At 33.3% G+C, this 8,038-nt stretch overlaps 1 long non-coding RNA gene across 1 annotated transcript; it reads right to left on the bottom strand.

Moving 5' to 3' along the window:
- Positions 1-4,636: 4,636 nt before the first annotated feature.
- LOC141287998 (uncharacterized) lies at positions 4,637-6,805 on the bottom strand. The gene is made up of 3 exons (XR_012339601.1): positions 6,644-6,805; positions 5,961-6,055; positions 4,637-4,841 (listed from the first exon to the last, which is right to left on the bottom strand). It is a non-coding gene; the product is annotated as an uncharacterized lncRNA (long non-coding RNA).
- Positions 6,806-8,038: the final 1,233 nt, after the last annotated feature.

Here is an 8,038-nt window from a genome sequence, read left to right as displayed (position 1 = left end):
TCCACATATCATGTTTCTCCCTTGGCAACATGTTTATTTTTCTGAAACAGCCACACTTCCGGGTGTAGTGTTTCTGTATGTCTTATTATCTTTAACATACATGATCGTAGAGACGCTAGCAGATGGGAATACCAGAACACTCACAAGCTGTTTATTTTTGCTTCCATCACCTGTGTTTGCATACTATCCCATGCCATACATGAGGAGTGTCGCATCCTGTGTCCTCACAGGACGTGTTGATTTACATGTATAGTGTGAGTGGTCAAGTCGCAGCTCGTCAATTGGACCATATAGTGTGAGCATATAAATCAAGAGCTTTGGCTTTACATCGCATGTGATCTTCTCGTTTAGTGTGAGATGGTACCTGGTGGAAATCGCACGAAAATCTGATGAAAATCGCAGAGTGTATGCCCTACTTAACACTCTTCCAGTGTTAGCCATATTTTCACAGGCCTTTCAAATAATTCCTAGTTTTCTGAGTCTTGTTAAACTGTGTATCTAATCTAGTCATATCATTTATCTTGTCTAGTCATCTGTGTCTTGATCTCTGCCTGGTTGATCTCATCCTGTTTGTTTCTCTGCCTGCCCTGGGTCTCTTGCCTGTTTTGGATTACTCTTTGTCCTGTCGTTTCGGACTGTGGTTGCCCCTCATCTGGAATATAGTTTGGATTACCCGTTTGCCTCGTCCCCTGAATTACGTTTGCCGTTGATCGACCCTCACCTGTTTATCGGATTACTCTTAAGTCTTGCCCTCATATACTTGTTTTCCAGTGTTTGACCCTGCCTGTTATTTACCATGTTTGCGAATAAAGCTTTGCACTTGGATCTGCCCACTTTACGTCTCTGTCACTCCATTACACTTGCAGGGCAAGGGGGTTGAATGTGTTTTTTGTATAATACATTTGAAATACAGGGTAATATATCACATTTGTTGTGTGTAAGAAAACTGTTTTTCTATATTTAATAATAAAGTGTGGCTAATACAAAAACAACAAAATAAAATTAAATACATTTTAGATTCACTGTCTATTTCATTTTAATTTATTATTTGTAGATAAAGTAAACAAATAAGATTTTTTTTTTGTTTCCACTATTTCTTTGAAATTTATATCACTAAATTCCTCTTGCTGTCATCCCAATTCAAACTCCAATTCAACAACCTGTGAGGTTGGCCTATTAATCTCAAAGTTTAGGAATTAAAAAGGAGGCAATTGTAAAATTCTGTAGGGACATGTTGAGAATTTGTCCCATTCATTCATTATTTCATTCAGTTCAGAGCTGTGCTTTGATAACAACTGTTAAATATGCATACATTTAGGGTTATTTATTCTTCACCCTTCTGTCTGCCTGTTTCTCTGTCACATTTAATTTTTCATTTTCTCTCTTGCTTTCTTTTTGGTGAACACAATTTACTCAACCCTGAGCACCCCTAACCTTCAAAACCCTCTGTAAACCACCAGCCCTAAGCTATCCAGATGCAGCTCTTAAAGTTGTTATCACTGTTATCTAATTAAATGTGTGTTAAATTTGGAAAGTTCCCCCAATTAGCTTTCCACTGTGCTTTGCCATCTAATACTTTGAATGTATTGTGAGTCATATCTTTCCACTTTAGCTGAAGTCATATCTTTTAAGCAGAGACAGAAAGGTTATTGGTCTTGGTGTGACAACACATATGCCTGCTGTTTAGGACTATACAAATGAGCATTTAAAAAATCTATTGTTTCAAAAATTGGCCTTCCGTAATGATAGAAGACATCAAAAGTAAATAGCTAAGACCACAAAATATTGCAACACTGGGGTAAGTAGATTGGATTTGAGGCTGCAAGTAGAGAACAACAAGGGACAAAGTGCAGGATAAAGTCATAATAAACAAGAAATGAATCAAGAACAGAGAATGACTTGGCAAAGAAACTGACAATTATTATATGCAAAGCCCAGGTGCATCTGTTAGAATCGGTGCCACAAACAGGTCATTACCTCTATCTTTTCAATTTAGTCTGCAAACTGCTTCATTCTGCAACCTGTGGTCAGCAGTACAATGGAGGAACACATATATTTCAACTGTGTTTTCTATTAAAAATGCCATAAAAATGTAATAATACTAACGACAACAACAACCACAACAACAATATTTTAATATAATAATAATAATAATAATAATAATAATAATAATAATAATAATAATAATAATAATAATAATAATAATAAAAGGCTGAAATTGTCATTATTCAGTGTATTATTTATTTGTGGCCAATGTGGTGTGGTGTGGTGTAATGGTAAAAAAAACAGTTTTTACATTTTTAAGCACAAATTTATTACAAGTGGTGTGTGATGAGTCCCCACTCTGGATTTAGCTTTTATAGTTCAATATAAATATATAAATGCATGCTTTGTATTTACATGGTTTCTTGGTTAAAGGGATATGCAGACTAACAGCTCAATGTTTGAACGAAAAACAAACAAGCAGTAATATTATGTTTTTTTTATGTCACAGTATGCAACACTTAAAATCCAAAAACACTCAAAGTTAAGATGTTATAAATGTGACAGAAGAGTCATGTCTGAGGAATGTTATTGTTGTGTGTGTGTGTGTGTGTGTGTGTGTGTGCACCTGGTATTCATCACGTTGTGGGGACCAAATGTCCCCACAAGGATAGGAATACCAGTAGATTTTGACCTTGTGGGGACATTTCTCAGGTCCCCATGAGGAAACAGGCTTATAAATCATGCACAATGAGTTTTTTTGATGAAGTAAAAGTATGCACAATCTCCTGTGAGGGCTAGGTTTAGGTGTAGGGTAGGTGTAGGGCGATATAAAGTACGGTTTGTACAGTATAAAAACCATTACGCCTATGGAATGTCCCCATAAAACATGTAAACCCAACATGTGTGTGTGTGTGTAAATAATAAAAGAAATAATACTTTTATTCAGCATTTTTAAATTGATAAAAAGTGATAGTAAAGACTTGTACTGAGAGAAAATATTTGTGTTTTGAATAAATGTTTTTTCCATCAACCCCGGTAAAAAGTATCAGAGATTCCAAAAAAAAAAAAAAAAAAAAAAAAAAAAAGTAGAACAATTCTGTTTTCAACATTAATAATAAATCAGCATGTTAGAATGATGTGGATCATGTGACATCATGAGTAAGGATGCGGAAAATGACTCTTTTGAGTCGGTTCTTAAAATTGAACGGGACAAACGATCCCAAAACGAATCGGTTTGTTATTCAGTCTGAATCAGTTCATTCATGCACTGAATTGTTTGGAGCAGTTTCTCACTCGTTTTCACGTGTTGATATTTTCAAACACAGAGAACAAAAAGAGCGCCGTAGAAATAAAGTGAACTTTCACAACGATGCATTTAAATAAACCTGCAGAAACATCGTATGGTGTTCCAGCGACGAAGAATTCAACATCCGCAAGTGGAGTTTGTGAACGACGTTAACAGGTAATAAAATTTTCCGACTTAATTAGTATCAAAACAATAAAAGATCACGAAAATCTTAAATACCAGAGCAACACATGGTACTGTACACGATCATGGCAATTATTCAATACCATAGTATTAGCGTTTGCATTATAACCATCAAATATATTATTGTACCATTATTGCTGGGCAGTGTTCAAAGCAATAAACAAACGGAAAGAAAAAGCAAACAAACAGTTTTTTTTTTTTTTTTTTTTTACAAATAATGTGCCATATTTAATAATTGTTTATTATTGAATCTTTAAAAAAAAATAATAATAAAAGAATGGTAAATGGTAAAGCACACTATTCATGTATTTCTCAAAAAGAAATGCACGCACACATGTAGACCTATATTCTAACCAAACTTTAATGGCATAGATGGGATTGGGAAATCGGATATGATTGTGACACTAAAATCTGAATTTCCGTTAATGAAAGGAAGTCTCCTGGTGAAATATAATTACTCCTCACCAGGGTAAAAACCTGGAGTAACATAAGAGTGGGTGTGAAGGCAGAGTAGAAGAGGCGTTGTAATGTTTCATGGCAGGCATTACAGATCCCCAGTGGCACTTTTTGAAAAAAAGAAAACTTTATTGGGAAAAGCTGATGCATAAAAGTGCCCCAAAATAGAGCAGTGTGCCGGAGATGTGTAGGTTTGTTTAGAATAGAATACATCTTCTCTGGCATTCGGAGTCCGGGATGTAATACCGAAATGTAATAAATGTGCTTATATGAAATACCCATTTATTAAATACATGTCTTGTATATGCCATATCCATATATGATTCCTATTAGAAAATGGAACAATTTCATATATTGACATATAAGTCTACCCCATACAAAAATATATGTTTATGTATGTATAATACATGTATTGACATATATGGAATGCATATAATTATTAATATATGTGAGATATATGCATTTTTTTTATTATGTTTAAGACATATATTAGACATATATGAAACCATATATTTCATGCATATTTAATATTTTAATATGTGTTCTTTGATCTTTAAATACAGGACACATGTGAGACACTACACTCTACAAAGTTGCAGTGCATTGCACATTTCACACCTTGAGCCTTAAATGTTAAATGGTACAGTAAGCTACACAAAGAAACATCTTTATTTAAACAGAATTTATTTAAATAGGGGAAAAAAATGTTACTGACATGCACAATCAAACAGAAAAAAGAAACAATTACATATATAACTGATCAAAACACTGAACAGGCATAAGAAACAGAACATCAATTGTAGTGGTCCAGCTAAAGGTCTACAGGTTTGTATTCCCACAGCTTGGTTAGTTTTTGGTTTATTGCCATCCCCAGAAGGCCCCAGGTGAAGAAATGTCTGGATTCCAGCATCTGTATAAAAAAAAAAAAAAGATAAAAGTTAGATTTTGATAAGATAATTACAATAAATTTTCTGAACCATATACTTAAGACTTGCAATCCAACATTGTACCAAAGTGATAAACTACTATAAGATGACAAATATACTGAATATTAAACAGTTGGTAAAGTTAAAGATTCTTTTAAAACTGCAGAATACTAATTATGTATATATGTTTGTAAGTTGTAGTTGTAAAATATTCCCAGATACTACAAGGACATGGCAGAACAACAAAGCACAGCCTGCATGCCCATTCAAATAATATGTCTCTATATACATGAAGAACTAAAATATAGTAGCCCAAATGCTCAATGACAGAGTTCACAGCTAAGGTTACAATTTAATTTGCTATTTAGCATCAATTAAATAAAGTGTTGACATTCATAATACCTAATATGTGCATCGTTTTGGCCTGGAGAAAACAGGGGTGGAACTATTACATGGATTTTTGAATGACAATTTTGATTAAATCCCCTAAAATAAGGTCCGCCGTTCACACAAACTCATACTCCTTTCACATTTTATTCTATGACATAAAAAAAACACCAGTTAAACCCCACTTTTGATTCGTATTTTAATTTTTAAACTCTTATGTTACTTGAAAAAGATGGTTGCTAACATGCTGCTAAATGGGACTACAGGGCCTGTCGGAGGCATTAAACGTCATCACGCCAAACAGTTTATCAATTTACTGTGTTTTCCAATCGTAGTATAATTTATAGTGCAATTAATTGTAGAATAATCAATTAATAGTTTCCCGCACCACATTTACTGCCTTTGTCACAGTGAAAGTGAAACTTTAATAATCTATAGTGCTTAAAGACACGTTTAAGATAAATGTTTACGGCCATATGAAGCTGTTAGAAAGCAGATAGATTGAGGATTTTCTAGAAGCAAGGATAAAATAATATTTTGTGTACCCACCCTAACAACATGATAGCTGAAATGTGGTACTTCATTCACTAAAATAAGTTTAATCTTACCATATCCAAAACCTCTACAGTTATTTAATAGATTAAATGCACTAGAATTTTATTAAATAGTACATGGAGACACATATTTTGTTGATTTGATTTGTCTACATATTTAACCTTTTCTGTGTACACTCCATCATTCACATCACTGCCATCCACATCTGCAGGTTCTGCCTCCATTTCTGTTTTCTGAGAATTTCGGGACTCATTACCTATTCATGGGACACAAACGAGAATAGCACAATAACCATATTTTTAAAACCCCATAATCACATTCTTTAGTGTACTGTTACCTTTATGCAATGTACACAACATGCATGTTCTTATGCACCCACTCTAGGCATGTCACTGACATGTCAATGCACTTGGTGCAATATAACCAAGTAACGTTACTGTAATTTACTATATGAATTCAAGGTGATTTTATTTAAATAATTCCATTTTTTGCAGTTTTATAGTTCTAGTCTAGACTACGTTATTTTTGTCAGACAGCTTTAAATAATTTCCAAATGTGGCATTGCTTATCCAGTGAAAACAATGAGCTCACAGTATCTCCATACAGATCGTTCATTAACCTACCCAGTAGCTAAAATTAACTTTAATGCAAGCAAATTGCAAAACACATCAATGCAGCTGTAATCATAACATCATATATAAAACAATGCAAGGGAATATTTTAAAAAACTTATCTGCTCTATATAGAGACAGAGGCTCTTGCAGACCAAAACAATCATATAACACTTAGTTTCTATGAAATATTAGCGTAGGAATAAAGCGTTGAGTAAATTAGCATAAATTACCTGCACCGCTGCCACATTCAAAGGCGTTTCATCGTTTCCTCTCAGTGATGTCAGTCTGTCTTCGTGCCCGTCTATAAAATCATTGTCGTTTATTATGTGAAGGTATTGGCACATTTGTTATCCTTCCACTTGCTAAGAAAAACATCTTACCGCAGATGACTTGTTTAGCCCCAGCCATTGCTCAGACTCAGCCGTTAGCGCGAGTGTGTTTGAATTTTGGCGCATGCGCAGTAGCGGTATTGTGACATACGCACTCAATCGCTCATGTATTTTAATGAAATGCGTTTTAGTTCATTGATGATGACAGCACACATGGACAAACAGTTACATGAAGTGTTTTCCCCTCAATAACTCCATAATACATTCGTTTTACTACAAGTAACTAGTACATTGGCATTTTTTGAACAGGTTATATATATTCATCTGTATTTTTTCCCCAGAAAACTGAATTAAAACAATAAAGTTAAGCAAAAAAATATTTTGTTATGTGATTTACAATAAGCAGTATCTTTTAGGCATAAATGGTTAATAAACTTGCATAAATTCAATATATACATTGGTAATTTTGATATATATTGTTAACATATATGGTCTTATCATATAATACAATATACAATTGTAATATATATTGTAAACATATATGGTCATAACATGCAATACCATATAAAAGTTGACCATATATATACTTTTAATATGTTTATATACAAATTGTACTATGGGAAATTCATATATGTTATAAACATATATCTACATATATCCAGAAGATGTATATATGTGATAATAATATATTGCCCTATATTTAACATATATGAGAGTAGCACTTCTGATATAGGGACATATATGTCATATATTACATTTCGGTATGGGAATGAAGCTGATCTATTTGCTTGGTCACACATTTCACATTTGTTTGTCCAGCAGGCACATTAAAACATCTTGGCCACTGTGGTCAGACCAGAAAGTAAAGTATGAAGAGACTAAGAGACTTGTTATCAAACTGTATTTATATGTATATAATGTGAACACCAGGGAAGTAGGCAATGTTTCTTTATTGATGTGTTGTACCACCATTTGCATTTAATACCGCTTTTAATTTTCTTAGAAAATATTCATTCTACTTGATTTGTCTCAGAACATCTGCTACAGGTCCTTCTCAAAAAAATTAGCATATTGTGATAAAGTTCATTATTTTCTGTAATGTACTGATAAACATTAGACTTTCATATATTTTAGATTCATTACACACAACTGAAGTAGTTCAAGCCTTTTATTGTTTTAATATTGATGATTTTGGCATACAGCTCATGAAAACCCAAAATTCCTATCTCAAAAAATTAGCATATTTCATCCGACCAATAAAAGAAAAGGGTTTTTTAATACAAAAAAAAAGTCAGC

This window comes from Garra rufa, chromosome 16 (genome assembly GCF_049309525.1).
Source record: "Garra rufa chromosome 16, GarRuf1.0, whole genome shotgun sequence".
Classification (NCBI taxonomy): Eukaryota; Metazoa; Chordata; class Actinopteri; order Cypriniformes; family Cyprinidae; genus Garra; species Garra rufa.
This window is presented reverse-complemented; position numbering and strand designations above follow the sequence as displayed.